Raw genomic sequence first — 19,471 nt, 5'->3', positions numbered from 1 at the left:
TAGTACAGTAAGCAAGTGAAAGGTGGGAGATGTGTACAGAAAGTCAAGTAACGTGACAGCAGAGAGTTGTTTCACTTGTATATGTCCAAGTAGTAGTCTTCAGTCATGCAAGATTCACATATTCATAACTCTCCAAAGTACTGGTGATCAATGCATGGCCTCAGTTTAGCATCATATGTTTGTAATAGAATATCTTTACTAGAAAAGTTGTGCCATAACATGACCTCAGCTTGGGCCACCCCTCAGTGTACCGATGCATGTGCCATAACAGGAATTCACCTTTGCTCCCACCACCAAATGAGCAGTGTATGGTTGTTTGTGTCATCCAACCTGACCTTCATTTGCTGACAACTGCATACCATACTATTCCCAGTTAATATACACACTCAGTGTAAAGTAAATGATATAGACTGACTTTCACACTGCATATCTCTAAATACTGGTCAGATAACTACTGAATGGCCAAGCAACACAGATTGGTATAATTTCAAGCAATAGTCCTAAAAGGTTATGTTTTCACTAAGTGCAGTACATCAAAATCTATTTCATATAATACATGTATAAATAACAGATGATGGCTTGACATCAATTAAAATACATTGTGAAAGAGTATTGTGTAATGGATAATTTAAAGTTGTTTGCTGCCAAGCTGTTTGTGTGGCCAACAGGGATAAGGCACCTATCCTGTTTTCTGAAGGTGCATTGGAGTGAGACTGGAAATTCAGACCTCTGGAAACACACCTCTTATGTAGTAACAAACTGTATTTCCCCTTTTTTCTTTCACCTTCTGACTTACTTTAGTGGGTGAGGGTGGTGAATTGCGGGGGTGAATAGTTTGTGTGATGCACCATTAAGCATCAACAGGTTTGGCTATGCTAATCAATTTTGCATGTAGAGCAGCATTGTGCAAAATGAACAGCTGGGCCACCCAGGCAGCAGTCAGGAACCAGACAGTCAAAAACAGAAACCAGATGCTTTCTAGCAATGTAATTGTACATCACACAAACCTGCTAAGCACTGCTGTGCTGTGGTAAACAGCAAGAACTTTACAATAAATACCAACTTAGGGGGTGTTATGTAGCTTACTGTGTGGCAGCAGGTGTTACGTCTAGGTCTGAAGTCTAGATGGTCCTGGGTTTGAGTACAAGGTGTCCAGTTTTTGTTTTACTGCTGAGACGTTGAAGTAATTAGCAATGAACTGACACATAGAGAAAGCATTTCTCAACTTTCACGTGGTAATAGCTGTCAGTGCAGAACTAACATCCATATGGGCCAGGGTTCGAATATAGCATGTGTCATTCAATTTTAATGTTGTACCAATTCACATTATAGTCATCTCACTTATAGTAGCTGATCTTTATTTGACTTAGGACTGGCACAGTAATATTGTGTCAATTATGTAATTATTTATTAACATATGCATTGTCTGGTTAATAGCAAAAGTATGAGTGTGGGTATAATATGTACTATGTTCAGGCAAATATATTCCTGCTATGTGAACACAAAAAGACAGCGAAACTTGCAGATGTTCTCCTTTTCCAAAACTTTATTCCGTAAGTGCTTTCGTAAGGACTAGTATCCAAACTTCCTCAGACAAAGTTACACAAGCAGTCAATGACTTATACAATTAATAAATAAAACAATAAAGCAATTTTATATATATATATATATATATATATATATATATATATATATATATATATAAATAATTGAATAATTAAATAAATAACTCAATTCCTTTCCTCCTATGTAAAGCTATTTACTTTGTATTTCCATATATAATGCATGATTTTATTACTAAATACCTAGACACTAAATTAGTGACTTGAATTAATATAAAATACAAATGTATTAAGTAGAAAAATATATATATAAAAACATTTGAGGTATAATTAAATAAATGAAATACCTGGGGCTATGTTTTTTGTGTTAAGCCCCCCCCCCCCCCCACACACACACACACTCTACCTATCTAACTGTTTAAGTTTCAAAATGCATTTAATGGAAGCATATTCATTAAGGCCAGGGTGTGTGTGTGTGCAAAAGTTCTAATTTGCCACAACAATTCCTTTTCTTCTAACCTTAATGCCCACAGCCCTCCTCTTTTGTTATATAGTTCCTGGTGCACAATAGCAAACAAAAAATTGTGAGTGGGATGTTGCAATGTGTGCCTAGCCAAAGCATTTGTGGTGGCACCTTTACTTATATGATACTTATGTTCATATATGCATTGGCACACTGTCCTTTCTGTCTTTCCTATATAAAAGGATTGGCATTGTTGGCATATAGCAGCATAAACAATGCCCTTTGACTCACAATTAAATGTACCTAATATGTTGTATTCAACATCTCTAATGGTTATTTTAGTGCCCACATGAATATGCTGACACTGATGGCAGTGACCACATTTGTACATACCCATGTTCTTTTTTGTAATTCTACTTGGAAGCTCTAAGATGTGCTTTAAATTTTGGCCACACCGATAAATAGTGTGTGGCAATTTTTCAAACATTTTGTTGATGTGTGTATCTTCTGCTAGCAGTGCCCAATGCTTATAGATAATATTTGAAACAATTTTTGCATCCTTTGAAAAAGTTGTGATAAGTGTGGGACCACCCATGTCTAATATGCCTTTAATATGGGAATTCATTTGTGCGTAACAATTTCTATCACCATCCGACTCATGAATAAAATCATGGTATCCATTAAACAGGATAGGTTTAAAATGTCTCATGTTTCTCTTGTTAACTACTTCTTGCGTTATTTTATCAACTAGTCTGGGTGGATAACCTCTACTACTGAACATGGATCTAAGTAAACTACATTCTACTTGGAAATCATCCTCAACATGGGTGGTCCCACACTTATCACAACTTTTTCAGTGTCAGCATAGTCATGTGGGCACTAAAATAACCATTAGAGATGTTGAATACAACATATTAGGTAAATTTAATTGTGAGTCAAAAGGCATTGTTTATGCTGCTATATGCCAACAATGCCAATCCTTTTATATAGGAAAGACAGAAAGGACAGTACGCCAATACATATACGAGCATACGTATCATATAAGTAAAGGTACCACCACAAATGCTTTGGCTAGGCACACATTGCAACATCCCACTCACAAATATTTGTTTGCCATTGTGCACCAGGAACTATATAACAAAAGAGAAGGGCCATGGGCATTAAGGTTAGAAGAAAAGGAATTGTTGTGGCAAATTAGAACTTTTGCACACACACACCCTAGCCTTAATGAATATGCTTCCATTAAATGCATTTTGAAACTTAAGTGGCTAGATAGGTAGAGAGTGTGTGTGTGTGTGTGTGTGTGTGTGTGTGTGTGTGTGTGTGTGTGTGTGTGTGTGTGTGTGTGTGTATGTGGGGGGGGTTAACACAAAAAACATAGCCCCAGGTATTTTATTTATTTAATTATACCACAAATGTTTATATATATATATATATATATATATATATATATATATATATATATATATATTTTTTTTCCTACTTTTGTATTTTATATTAATTCAAGTCACTAATTTAGTGTCTAGGTATTTAGTAATAAAATCATGAATTATATATGGAAATACAAAGTAAATAGTTTTCTATAGGAGGAAAGGAATTGTGTTGTTTATTTAATTATTCAATTGTTTTTTTATATAATTGCTTTATTGTTTTATTTATTAATTGTATAAGTATATAAGTCATTGACTTCTTGGGTAACTTTGCTTGAGAAAGTTTGGATACTAGTCCTTACGAAAGCGCTTACGGAATAAAGTTTTGGAAAAGGAGAACATCTGCAAGTTTTGCTGTCTTTTTGTGCTCACGAGTACTAGTTGGTTGTGTTGTTTTTATATTCCTGCTATGTGGCTTGGCATACCCTTCCCATTGGACCAACACAGTCACAAAATCGCCTGTATCTCAAATAACATAGAAATTGTATTAGTTACCAAATTTCTGCATTGCTTACCATCACACAAACACATTGCACCATTTGTACCTTGTTTGTGTGATGGTAAGCCATGTGCAGCTTTTTCAAATGTTGCCAAATCAGAAAGTGCGCCCTCTGAGTAAACGCGAATATATGTAATTGGTAGAAAAATAACATTCTGCATTGGGCTTGCTCTGTGAGAGACATAGAAGGTGTTTCTGGAGAGGGATTGAGATTTTGGGCTCAAAGGTGGGCTGTCCAGGAGTCCAGAGTGTTTGTTGAACTCCTGGTGAATGACCATGGGCCCCGGCTTCTGTAGGGGCACTATCATGGCTCATAATCAAGGACAGAGGCATGGAATAGTCTGGGCTGGGCTCTGACCAGTGCTACTGGTATCTCCCCACACTGGTCAACAGTGTAGAAATCACTACTGAGACCTCAGGATGAGGAGGAGGGGTATAGCAGATTGGCAGCATCCCACAGATGTATAAGTATGACTTTCAGATATTACTTGTAATAGTTTAAAGCTGCATATAATCACGCTTGCCGTTCATAATGGTATCCCATTCTGCTCTGTTTTTTCCACAGCTGAGGCAGATCATGATCTGAATGTAAGAGCCCATGAAAGTCAAATGGCAAGGATGCGAGCAGCATTTGATATGTATGCATCACAACAGTACTGTTATTGTGGCATTAAAAGTTAAACACTGCTTTGTAATACCTCTCAGCTGTATGGGTTTTGCAGAATGTTGACTCATAATTTTGGTTTGCTTCTCATAAATTGTGTTTGTCTGCTAAACCTTAGCCAAAGCATTGAAGACTGCTGTCAAAAAATTATATTTGTGGGGGCGTGGCCAAGATGTCAGAGAGATAACAGCACTTTTTTGATGCTCTGCTTAACGGAAATTTCTCTGACAGGAAATTTTCTTAATGTTATTTTAAAAACATCTAAGTTTTCTTTCACCTATATATTTAGATACAGTGGATTATTTTTTCTACAAATATTTCAATTTTGGTGAATAGAAAGTGAATTACATCCTGTCAGAAGTACAGCAGCTGAATATAACAGACTCTCTCAGCCATGAGTCATTCAAAAGCCTCTCTCCAGGAAACTTCCATTAAGAAAGAATTACAAACAATAATATCCAGTATTCAAGATCTTTCCATGAAAATGGACAATTTAGAAAAAATCATGGAAAACATGAAGAAAAAAAATAGAAAGCAGATTGAAGAATTCAAGGAGATAATTACAAGACACACAGACCAGATAACAGAAATTGAAGAATCTCTTAATGAAATAGACAGAAGACAGCATGAAAATGATAGCCAGATTGACTTCTTACTAAAGCAAAACACCGCACTTTCAGATAAAGTGGAGGACCTAGAATAAAGGTCACGAAGAAATAATATTAGAATATACGGCATACCTGAAAAAATGGAAGGAAATAACACAATACAGTTCCTGAATGACTGGTTGCTTAAGACACTAAACCTACCTGAATCTCTCTCTTTTGGGATAGAGAGAGCTCACAGGTCATTGTCAAATATGTTTGTGTTAAAAAATCCAAATGCTTCAAGACCCATTATTGTAAAATTTTTTATCATCTCAAGACAAGGACTTAATCCTGAGAACAGCGTGGGCAGGTAATCCTATAGAAATTAATGGTCGAAACATAATATTTGACAATGACTATACCTCTACTATAATAACTAAAAGAAAAGCCTGCATTACTCTCTTTAAAAATCTGAAGAAAGCTGAAATTAAAGCACAAATCATTTTTCCTGCCAGAATTAAAATACATCTATCTGAAGGAATAAAAATATTTAATAATCTTGATGACGCCTCTGAATATGTGAAAAAGAATAAGATTTTGGAAAACACTGAAGATATGGACATCTCATTACCTAGTTTAAAAAGGCAGGCAACAAATGGAAAAATGTTATCGATTGATAAAACAAGCAAGAAGTTTAAGGGTAAATAATACAAATGAAGCTCTTCCACAATCCCTTCAAATCCCAAAATTTTCGTGCTACAAATCACCTACATCGAGGAAAAACATACATGTTAAGGTAAAAATCATTTAATATTTATTAAGTATGCTTATTTATTTATTTATTTTTAAATTTATTTGCTGTTTAAAAGCCTTTAATACAAATATGCTAGAATGTTAAACATAGATGTTAAAATTCTAAATCTTCCCTTGACAGAGTGTATTATTAGTTGACAACTACATAGGGGCAATGTAGCAATACCATAGAAATATTGGTTAAAACAAGAACCCCCTTAATACCGGATACTGTATGTGTATTAGATTATGATGATATAGATCGCTCCGATAAGTGAAATGAAGGCTCTCCATCTCAGTGCAATTAAATGAAAGTGTAGCCCCTTTTTGCATCAGCGGGCTTTCTCTCCTGTTAAATGTCATGTTATGCTTGGGTCCTTTTAGAGCTAATGGATATAACTTAATGTGACTTGTACTAAATAGTTTAAAAGGTATTGAAATTGTTCTTTATCATAATAAGAGAAGATTGTTTTCTTTCTAAGAATCCATCATGACATGTAAAAATGCATTCTCATACACTTGAGAGGTTTGTGTCTTTACTAAATGTGGTTTGTGGGTCCATCTGCTGATGGAGAGGGAAAAGGAGATGTATTTTCTGATGAAAGCTGGTGGAGTGTGTGTTGCAGGGACAGGAGGGTTTGTATGCTTGATATCAGATACATTGGCCAGTAAAATTGATAGTTACAGAGAATTTTATATTTATATAAAATGGGGCAAAGTTTTTTTTTTTTTTTTTTGTACTTCATATACATGCTTTTTGAGTAACATATTCTGTTTTTCTTTTCTCTCACAAAATGCACATCACAAGTATCTCGTGAACAGTTATCACAGCTTGCTGCAGATTCCCTAGTCCGGGCTTTTAACCGCCAAAATTCAAATGTTAAAGGAGAAGGAAGGGAAAAAAAAAAGGAAAAAGAAGGCTGTTGCCTCGAGACTTCTTGGTCAGATCTTCTTTGTAATACAAGAGACTTATGCATGTACTCTCTTGAAGTCTCTTTTGTCATATGAACTTTGGTTACGCATTCACGTTACCAGAAATCTTCACATGAAAAAAAAAAAAAAGAAAGGAAAAAGAAAACGGAACAACTGAATGCTTTATCACATACCAAGAGCGATAAAGAAAAATATATAAAAAACATAGACATATATAAAGGTCGTTTTTACTAAACCAATGTTGATGCCTATGTTGTTCCCTTCATAATAAGTTTTCTGATGACGTGTTTTACAAAGTAGTTTACACTTGATCATTAGTTGGCAGCTGTAGCTAACAGATACAGTGAAAACATAGACTAGGTCATCTGATCCTTTTTGGTTAGCAGAGCAGAAAGCGGCATATGCAATGGTTATAAAGTCACTAAAATACATTATCTATTGGGGGTTAATGTGTTCTTATTATTTTTAAAGTAGATTTTGGGGCAGCTATGTATTTTCTGTGCTTTCATCTTGATATCTTCGTCCCCAGTCTTATTGATTATATGAATTGTTGGTTGATGGCAATACTGCTGGATTGGGGAAGCCAAAGCTGCAGACAGACCATTACAATAAATAATAATTCTGTTATAAAAGGGTGAAATAATATATTGGGGCAGGAAAAATTTTGGTTCCAAAGAAAAGGAGACAGTTCTGCTTAGAGAATGATCTTAGGGGTTACTGAAGTGATCCTTTTGCCTCACTAGTCAGTGATAGTAGTAGAAGACTGTTAGGGGGGGCAGTGCAAAGTGGGGATGGTTACTCTTGACTTATAGTTACTACTTTCATCAGGACATGAGGACAGTTGTTATTTCCAAAGGTAGCCTTTACTTTTTAACTGCTTTTCTAATTAATAGTTTACATCATGTTGGATTTATAGTGAATGGTGAAATTGTGATCTACTTAATCCACCTCCAGCTACATAAGTGCATACTACAATCTGACATTTTCACTAATATTCATAAAATATTGAATGTTTTACTGTCTGTAGACTACATTTTCTAGCAAAAGATATATTGCATGTTAACCACTGCCACTCTAACTGAAAAAATATTGGTAAAATGTGTGAATGTATTTTGTTAAAAAGGACAACTTAAGGGAACACATTATTACTATAACATCTAAAACTGAAGTGTCCTTGAAGGTTAAAAGCTGTGAATTCATTATATGATATTTTTATCAAAATCAAGCTACACTACATAGTTTCTTTAGACTCATATCTTTGGAAAGAAAAGCTAATGTTCTTGATGATTACACAGATCTATATACCTGCATAGATATTTGTGCAACTAAAATATTATCTTCTCATGTAAAAAATTCTCAGTAGTACATCTTTATTTTAAATATCTTTAATACCTTAAGAAATTATTTAAGGTTAATCAGATATGTTTTTTTTTTTTTAGGGGAAGGAAAAACTGGTGATTTTATATTTTATATAAAATGAAAATAAGCCTATAGGCTATATATTAATATGCTGATTATATAGTAAATATTAACACTGTTGTGATTTCACAGACAAGTTCATACAGGAATGTTTTGTTACATGATAAATGTTCTTATTTTTATACATAAACTTCTTTACTGAATTCCTAGATAAGTAGGTTTTGATCTAATGTAGTATACTAGATTAAGATCTGTATTAGTATAGAATAGACATAAATGAATACAATACACTATGTCATGATACAAGTTTAAAGACACTGCTCTTAAAAATTTTGAAAATTACATTATTCATGGTAATTGATGTTTTTCCACAATATCTCCTACATAGTAATACCTATTCATCCTGGAGAATTAATAGGTTGTAGTTTGTTGATTCAATAAAATATTAGGTAGTAGCATTAGAGAACGATAGTCTTGAGCACTAAGGATGATGGAGGGTGGTATTGATGACTTCTTCATCAATCCAGGAACTAGATGTTCCAAGGTTAGTTTTGTATATAGTTATATTTTCATCTTCTCTGAACATTACTTGTTAATTAAGTCCAGAATAGTATTTATCCTTCAAAAGCTTAAAGTAATCAATGTCTGGGTTTAAATGTCTGTCTCTGAATGCAAATGGTCTTAATAACCCTACTAAAAGAGGAAGGTTACTCAAATACCTAGCATCTAATAAAGCTGACATTATATTTTTGCAAGAAATGCACATTATTCAGAAAGATCTAGAAAAAATGGCTTTTAAAGGTTATAGTATTCTAGCCGAATCTCATTTCCAAACAAAGAGAAGAGGAACCATGATTTTGTGGAAAAATACATTACCAATACCTAAAATAATTAACAGCTTCTCTGATAAAAATGATATGTTGTGTCTAGTAGTATTGGAACTGAATAAGAAATATTTTACTTTAGCAAATATGTACTGGCTACCTGGTCTTGGTGCTAAATCTGCAAACAAATATTTGGAAATAATAACAGCACATTCTAAAGGAGATATCATTTTGGCAGGTGATTTTAATTGTATTCTATCATCTAAAGATACCAGTAATGTCAGCAATATTAAGATACCTGCATCAGCCAAAAAATTGATAGATTTTGTCTCATTATATAACCTAAAAGACATATACATGATCAAAGAGCAGAGGTCTCTCAATTTTACTCACTTTTCTTATAGATATGGTACACAGACGACTATAGATAAAGTGTTTATATCTGACAGCCTATTATCTAAGACTCAAGATGTAGTGATTACATCATGCCCTCTGTCAGACCACAATGCCATACTATTTAAAATTAAAATTAAACCAGACAATCGTATTCATTGGTAGAGACTACCAGCCTATATTATTAAGATAAAAGGATTCAAAGAATGGTTTATAAAGGAAGTAAACTATTATATTGAACTTAATGATAATAATAACACAAATAAAGTATTTATTTGGGACTCTTTAAAATCTTATATATATGGGAAAATAAAAACTTGGTATTTACATAAAAGGAAAGAATGGGACAAAGAATTATTAAATCTACAATTGAAAATTGACACTTTAAAAAAGAACTTACACCCCAAAGAATTGGGCTCGAATCTGGAATTAAAACAACTAAATCTCGAATATTTAGAAATTCTTAGTCATAAAGTAGCAATTAATTTAGAGAGGTTAAAATTACAATCTTATTCATCTAATCCAAAACATATGCATAGATTAGCAGCCAAAATGAAAAGTTTTCACAAGAGTAAGCACATAATTGAAATATTAGACACATCTAAACACAATTCAAAACCTTCTTCAGATCTAAAAGATATTTTAGAGATTTTTCGTTCATATCATGAAACAATGAATAAAGCAAACTTAAACTTTACTAATAATAGTTCAAAAATAGAATTTCTAAAAAGCAATATAAATAATAAACTTTCTAAAGAACAAAATAATAGATTACTTAAATCAATATCATTAATAGAAGTTAAAGAAAGAATACAAAATCTTAAAAATAATAAAGCCCCTGGTCTTGATGGCATAATAGGTGAATTATATAACATTTTCCCTGATTCCGCTTTGAAGATATTAATGAAAGCACTTGAGGAAGTTCGAATAAGTGACAAACTTTGTCCTTCTTGGAAATATTTGCTAATTTCTCCCATTCTAAAGCAAGATAAGGACTCCAAATTTGTTTCATCTTATCGTCCTATTTCCCTATTAAATATAGATTATAAAATATTTACGTCTATTTTAGCAAACAGATTAAATCAAATGATGCCGACTTTAATAAACAACGATCAAACAGGTTTTATACTGAACAGAAAAGTTCAGGATAATACTATTAGACTTTTAACTTTAATAGATGTTGCAAATAAAAAAAAAAGAATTATCACTCATCAGTCTAGATCTAGATAAAGCATTTGATTCTATTAACTGGACATACTTATTTATGGTATTAAAAGAATATAATTTCTCCTCAGAAATCTTAAACTTGTTAAAAAAATTATATGAAGGTTCTATATCGTATATTAAAATTGGCGCTTTTTCATCAAAAAAGGAGTGTAGTTAAAGGGCAACTTGTCAGAGCTGCTAGAATGATTTCAGATAATAATGACTTTCTGATGGAATGTAACAAAATCAGTAAAATGTTTCTGGCTCGAGGCTATCCCGATAGCCTCATAAAAGAGATGACGGATGAAGTACAGGTTAAAAGGGCTAATGGCCACTTCACTCCACTGTTGGTGGGTGGCTTAATGAGTAGATCGGGTAAGGACACCTCTAAGAGGGATTCCACCGTACATTCTAGAATCAACTTTTTGTTCACTTTCAGTGTGGACTGTAAAGCTATCAGAGAAATAGTGGCTAAAAACTGGAATATCATACTTGAGGATAGGGCTCTGGTTAAGATTCTTGGGACACGTCCAGAATTTACATACCGTAGGGGTGTTAATCTTATAAATCTAGTTGAAATGGCTACGGTTAAATCTAAAATTCAAAATAAAATTGTAGGAATGCGTAAATGTGGTATGTGCCCTCAATGTAAGTTCATCCATGTTGGTAACAAAAAGTGTATATCAACAGTAAAAACTATTTCATTAAGGGTAATTACAATTGTGACACCAATGGTATGATATATGTGGCTCTATGTGAAAAATGTCCTTCCTTCTATATTGGCAAAACGGAGAGAAAAATAAAGAAAAGAATTTACGAGCACCTGTATGCTATAGATAGGAAGGACCTCACAAATGCACTTGCCAGGCATGTGTTAGAATTCCCTGACCACTGGTTCACTTTCAGTGTAGTACATCACATCAAAAATGACATAAGGGGAGGGCCCTGGCAGCTACATTTAGAAGAGCAAGAAGTATTATGGCAGATTAGAACATGTGCACATTTGCTTCCAGGTTTGAATGACTATGTCTCCATTAAGTGTATTCTTAAGCTTAAAGCTCTCCTTAGATAAGCATTAGTGGTTAATAATTTATCCAGTGTGTAAAGGGGGTAATAATTATTAGTTGTAAGAAAGTGAGATTTCCACTTTCATAATATTTTAGATTTAGGATTGGTAAAAGCCTTAGGCAATTTAATTGATATTGTTATGTCTTCAGTTATGGTTATTGTGTGTTTTAAAAAATGTGTTTTTTAATATTTGTTTATAAATAAGGCACTCATCAAGTTGTTTAGTGGAGTAGTAACTCAACAGATGATTAATATAGGCTTGTAAGAAGTTGTTCTATCTAATTAAAAGAGATAGGAATATCCTGTATCAATTTAGTAATGTGATTGGCTGTTTAGCCACTTATAGATGTAGGTTTTATGTATAAAAACCAAGCTGTGTTAACTGGTTTTTGTCTGATGAAGGCTGGGCATTTGCTTAGCTGAAAGCGCTTACGTTTATTAAAAAGTCCGTGCCGTTTATTGTGTCAGCATGCTTCTACTTTCCTTTTGTGTGTTTTACTCAGTTTTTAAAGTTTTTTCTGTTTCTAAAATCATTGTAACTTATGTCATTAATATCACTTAAAACCTCTTCTAACCATTCTAAACCCAGAGTGTGGGGTATTGAAGAAAATAAATTTATCACATCAACTGTGATAAAAGTAAGGTTGTCACAATAAAGGCCCGAATGCAGTTTTTTCAAAAGGTCCCATGAGTCTTTGAGTACATTTGCCCCCCATGGACAATTTGTTAAGCTTAGAATCCACAAAGTTAGCTAAAGGGGGCTGTTATGGAACCTTCAGCAGAGACTATTGGGTCAGTTGCCCACATCCTTGTGGACCTTAGGGATGCCAAAAATTGATGGAATCCTAGGTTTCTTGACATGTAAAAAATTGTAAGTATCATTGTCTATAAGCCCTTCAATGAACAAATCATTTAAGCATACTTCTATTCTTTTGTAAGCAATATTTACTTCATTCAGAGAAACTCTCATATACTGATTGACATCACCCAAAATGTCCATCATTTTACCTTCATATGTGATTTTGTCCATTAAAACTACACCCCCCCCCATCCTTATCCGGTTTCATAATTCTTAAATTCTTGTTACTTCTACATTGTTCAAGTAAGTCTCTCTCTTCCCTACTAAGATTTGGAATCACTTTGTTTTTATTTATGGCTTTTCTTAACTCATTCTCCACCATACATTCAAAGTTCTTTAATTGTGGATGCAAGAGCGGGTTAAAAGTGCTTTTCCTGTGCAAGCTGGTGTTGTGTGAGTTGGACCTTTCTTGACCATTAAAAAATAGTTCTAGGTTCTTTTTTCGTATATATAACTTAAAATCCACCAATAATTTAAACACATCACACTTTCTCCTAGGGATAAAAGAAAATCCCTTTATGAATAAGTTAAAATGACCTTCCTGCACGTCAATGTTACTATAATTAAAAATGTTAAAATTGTTATAACTTATTTTGGGGCCAGCCTTGACTATTCCGACCCCAGGGCCAGTCTCTAGTGAGCTCCCCATTGTCCTGTCCAGGCATTGTACCTGAAGCTGACTGGGCCTTTCATCTTCAACCTTCTGACCTCCGGGGAGAAGGAAAATCTGAAGGGTCCCAAATGTTAAAAGGAACATCATTGACCTGCCCACCAAACCCACCATCATGTACCCTTTCCCTGTTTAAATTGTCATTACCATAAAACCTAGCCCCCTGCCTAGGTTTGGGATAGTGCACATTCTCTTTGAATTCATTAATATCTCTATCTTCTTTTTCATCTTTCTAACATGCACTTAGTATACATCATACATTAAATCACTGATAATGTTGTTGGTATGCTCAACCACATGGAAAATATTGTTCATTTCATTTTCATTGTTTTTAATTATAGTTCTCATGACATCAAAACCACATTTGTCAAATGCAACAACCAAATCTTTGTGAAAATCAGAGCCATTAATAACATTGTTTGGATATTTGCACACCCTTAAACCCTTAGGTACAATATTTAACTGCAAACATTGCTTTAAATAGTCGTTGTCCATTTGATACATCTTATATTTAGTTAAATAAATGTCAAGTTTAGCAAGGTTGTTAGCAAAAATATCATTATTGTTGTCATAACAAGGCACTTCACATACAAAAGCAAATTTGCAGTCTAAAATGTCTTTAAAAAGTCTCTTGTTATTTTGACTGCTATGAGTGTTTTCAGTCACTTGCCTGTTGCTGCTACCAGCTGCACCAGCTTGAACAGTAGTTTCTCTCCCTCTTCTTTCCATTTGTTGGGTTTGAACACATTGTTGGGTTTTAAAAATATTAGGAAAATCATCCAAACTACAGTTTATGTTTCCAATTGTTGCAGAAACCTCCACAGCATTCTCATTTAATTCAGTTTGTGCCTCATGCTGAATTCTGCCATTTTCACTCTGATTTACTTCCTGGTTGCCTGGTGAGGTCAGATGTGATGTCAGCAAAGCCAAGGATTGACTGACAGGAGTCAATAGACCCACCAGCTGGGTTAACTGGCCAATGAGTTTACAAATTTCCCCCAATTCAACACCTTTCCTTCAATCCTCCATATTGGAATTTTTTTACAAAATTCCTGCTTGACCAACAAATGATTTTCTATGCACTTCTGTACTTATTGTGTTTCATTGTTTGTGTATATAGTTTTTTTGCACTGTGTTTTTAAAATTATAACAGTTTGTTAATTGATTAATTGGGGATGTTTCTGTATATAAAGGGGTTTCAGAAGTTGGTATGCTCATCTGAAGAATTTTTTTGTGACGGAAATGTGGTGATACAGTTAATGCATTCTGGATGTGCTTTACTTTTTTTAATATTGTGTGCAATCAATAAAACAGTGGATTTTATTCTGGTGAACCTTCCAGTGCCTTACTTTTGGTTATCAGTTTACTTTTGGCACTTTTTCCACTTTCTTTGTTTATTTAATGAAACCATATTATTAATACCAGGGGGTGATCTTCCCTAAAGAACACAATACATTTCTGTTCATGGGCCTCTGTCTTATTCTTAATGTGACCTCCCCTTACACTTTCTGCAACAATCTGGAGTAGGAGAAAACTTAAAATGACGCTGATCACTATTAGACCACACATGCTTAGCCGGAGCATTTGTTTCTTTGTTGTTCCCAATGTCTCTCAAATGCTCAAGCACCCGTTCTCTAAAGGAACGGTTAGTTTTCAAAATATAGTATGCACCACAGCATGTACAGAAGGCATCGTACACTATGTTCTTAGTAGTGCAATCAGCATAAAACAATAAATCTACAACACACCTCTGTGTAGGATGTACAAAACTACTACAAACATACACATATTTACACATACTGCTTTTCCTACAAGGAAACATCCCTTTCCTTTTGGAAGCTATCATACGTGGAGTCTCATCTTTCCTGTAACAAAGCTGCCTTTTAATAGATACATTATTTTTGAAAGCAAAACTCAGTCTTTCAGTAACAATCTCTCATAATTCATCATTCACATACAAAATATTCCAATTTTATTTCACAATATCACAAAACAAATTGACGTCATTGGAATATGTTAAGGGAAACCTAACCTTTCCTACCATTAGTGCACAATTGTGCAGAACACTGTCTGTTGGGGTTATCTGAGAAAAATGGTCTACCCCTACCATCTCTGCCTCTGAGTACAAATGTTATACATTCATCACTTTCTTTCGGCTTATAACCTCTCTCAATGAAATTTTGTATAAGTTGCTCAATTGCTTTTTTCAGCTGTGTATCATCACTATGCAACCTCATCATCCTAATAAACTGGCTGGTAAGAACATTCCTAGCAATATGATGTGGGTGCATACTATTTCTATGCAATAATGTATTGTTCCTAATTCCTTCCCAAAAAGCCCCATCTTAAAGGTACCTATTCCTGACCTTTGTACTTTCACATCAAGGAAGTTAATCTGTTCAGTGTAAATCTCAGAAAAGAAGTGGTACTTCCTAGGAACTCAGTGAAGGAGAGTAACTGTGACTCACTACCCCCCCCCACAACAAAAAAGCCATCAACAAATCTCTTGTACAATATTATATTATGGTTATGCACATTATTCATAATCACATCATCATCCCAGTTAGCCAAAACAAGGTTGGCGTAGCTGTTGGCACAAGCTGTGCCCATCAATATGCTAACCTTCAGTAGGTAGTAAACTCTCTCAGAAATGAACACATTGTTTTGTTTTCCAATATGATCTCAACTAAACTACAAATAAGATTTACCTTCTCATTAGAGAACCATCTTTGGTCAAAAGTTCTCTCAGGTTCTCAACCCTCCACTCATTGGGAATGACAGTAAACAATGAATTGATGTCTAAGGTTATCAAAAAACTTCTTTTTGTGCTTGAATACTAGTTGTACCTTTGTAAGGATCTTCCAAGAAATGTTTAGTATCTCTCAATACTATACTCTGTTTATCTACAATAGGGCGTAACATCTTCTCTACGAAACTGCTCAAAGGTTCAGTCACCCATCCTCTGCATGACACAATCTGGTGCATGGGTGGGCCAACCAGACTCTTATGCACCTTTGGCAATCCATATATTATAGGAATGGTAGGGCTCTCAACACTAAAATATATAATAGATCTTCCATTATAACCCTAGTGATCAACAAATCGAACACTAGAAATAACACTTTCTCTATCAAAGATAACTACCACTTTAGTAATACTTACAAAAATGCTGTGATCACTAAGTAAAGCTAACATACTGTTCAAATATTTCTCTTTGTCTAAAATTACAACTCCACCTCCTTTATCTGCTGGTCGAACCTCTAAACTCCTAATCCCTTTTAATGCATTCAGTGCATCATGCTCTGCGCTACTCAAGTTGAAAAATGTCAGTTTATGTTGTACAGCAAAGCACTCGCTAATTTCCTTTTCACAAACATTGCAAAAAGTTTCCACAGAGGGGTGCAACTTGGGCGTATAAGTACTTGGCTTCTTAAAAGTATTACATATAGTATTCAAATTTGTAAAACTTGCAGACAAAGAGATTTCTACAAAACATTTTCAAACTCAATAAAATGTCCAACATATCAGTTCTCTTCAATGGTATAAAGGACAAGCCTTTATTAAGTAGAGAACATTGGGAATCAGTCAAAACATGTGATGAAAGATTAACAATTAAGTATTTCTTACTGTGCTCTTTGTGTTTTTGTAGACACCCTAGTCCTCTGCAGTTTGTATGTGATGTGGTTGGTCTTTCCTCCCTCGACTCCTTGACCTGTTGTCGCATTGTATCTGCTTGAAAGGCAATGGCTCTGGCAGCTGAAAAGGGCTCTTAGCAGAGGAGAGTGGATTATTGAACTTGGTTTTAGGATTTCCTCTTGCTAAAGCATTCTTATCACAGCTATACATACTCGTAGATGCCATGGAAGTCCCTGTGGCCATATTAACTTGCATTCCCACTGAATCAGCTGGACTAGATGATGATCTAAGCTTGGAGGCTGACTTAGCCACATCTACTCCTCCCTCCTGTGACTCGCATACTGAATAAATAGGCAAATTTGAATCTGCCAGTAGCAGGAGAAGCCACTAGTCCAGGTACACGTCCAGGACCTAGGGTTATATGTTTTGAATGTAACAAGTGGGCCATCTGGCATACAGATGTCCACAGAGGTGAGGTGGGGAACAAAAGGTGAGGGAGCCAGTTAGTGTGAAGGACAAAATGCCAACATTAGGTTGTCTTGAGACAACAAGGGTACCAAACTACCACCAGAGGTTATATCCTATAGTAGTGAAAGGCAAAAAGGCTATTGCTAAGAAACACACAGCCTCTGACATAATCATTGTTAAGCCTGCAATGGTTATAGCAGAGCACTACATGCCCTGGCAGTCTACTGCAGTCAGAGCTTTAGGAGGGACCCCATTCCAAATACCTGTGACTAGGGCTCACCTTGACTGGGAGGGTGGAAAAGGAAGCCAGCAAGTAGTTGTGTTTGAGGATATCCCTGCAGATGTCCTGCCAGGGAATGATTTTGATAATGCAGCATCATGTATTCATGCAATTACATGCAGTCAGGCTTGGAGACAAGCATATTGGTCTGGTAGCCTGGGGGAAACTGAAACAGTCTGCACACTTGCAGCCAGGACTGGTGAGGTGGTTACTTCTGGGAGGGTGCTACACTGTAGCAGTGAGACTGAAGGTGAGCCACAGCTGCTTGTGGGTACTGCTGTTCCCTTGGACAGAGTGACTGCAAAGGTAGAGGTGAGTAGTAGTAGTACACAGGCTGACAGTGCAGCACCACTGTCTGAGGATGCCAGACTTCCTGTGGAAGGAGAACTGGGAAGGGTTACAAAGAGAGAGAGTTGAGACAGGCTCAGCTCTCAGACCCTACATTGCAAGGCCTGAGACCAGTAGCTAGTGAGGCACCTGTTTCTCAAGGTGCTAGACAGAGGTCAGCCTTTGTGACTCCTTTTGGCTTCTATGAGTTCACAAAGATGTCCTTTGAAATGAAAAATGCCCCAGCAACTTTCCAGAGGCTGGTAGATCATATGCTAGCAGGAGCAGGTGAGTTTGCCCTTGCTTAACTAGATGATATTGCCATCTAAAGCCATTCCTGGCAAGAGCACCTTCAACATGTCAGGGTGGTGCGGGGCAGACTACAGAGGGCAGGGTTGACTATTAAGCCGAGCAAATGTCAGGTGGGTCTGACAGAGGTCTCCTACCTGGGACATTGAATGGGGAGTGGTAAGATCAGGCCAGAACCTGCCAAAGTGGAAGCCATTCAGGCATGGCCTGCACTGGTTACCAAAAAGCAGATGAGGGCATTCTTAGGGACAGCAGGCCAGTGGTGGCTGATGACTTAAAATCAAGGGGGGGCTGCAGGAGACAACTGGATGGGTGGGGATAATGGGAAGGGGTGTGGTCAGCTAGAAAGGGGTGGGGCTATGCTAAAAAACACAAAAACTGGGACTTTAATTAAATATTGTGCCCTGGGTTCCAAATCATCATTTTGAGAGTCCAATCAAGACAAAATGAATTGTAGAAGAAAAAATATTTCAATGCATTGGCTACATGACAGCTTACTTAACATCTAGATGGAAACAAAAAGGTTGTGAGGCATGAAAAAATAAATTACATTTTAAATACATTACTGGAATGCCAGTCAAAATCAAGTATAAAAAACAAGCAGCACTCAACTCAAACCACTTCTCCTTGTACTGCATTCTAATTATAGCTTATATTCAGCTTTATAAAGGTACTAAGAAACATCCTGAAAGTAGCAATCTCTCTGATACCCCCACTTGTAAAAATGTTTCTTATCCAAAAAAGACCTGCTGCCTGACAACAGCTATCTACTTGTTTCATGGGGAAAACATGATCAAAGTAAAAAATGAACAGCAAACAAGAAACAAGCTCAAGATAAATTGCTTAAAGGATTACTGCACAGGTTATGGACCACATATGATAGATTGGCATTCTGTTTAGTGTACGGGTAAAGCCTGCAAAGATGACTCCAAGTCTCCAACAAATGTAATGAGCTTCTGAAAATACTGTAATCCTGTCCTTTATTACAAATACTGTCATATGCATTTCACTACCTAAGGCTTATATGCTATCTAGTTATGTAAATATTCTCTGCATGGCAACAACAAAAAGGCTTTCAATGT

Source organism: Protopterus annectens, chromosome 3.part1 (assembly GCF_019279795.1).
Source record: "Protopterus annectens isolate FY-2018-M chromosome 3.part1, PAN1.0, whole genome shotgun sequence".
Classification (NCBI taxonomy): Eukaryota; Metazoa; Chordata; order Ceratodontiformes; family Protopteridae; genus Protopterus; species Protopterus annectens.
Note: the sequence above shows the minus strand (reverse complement) of the source record.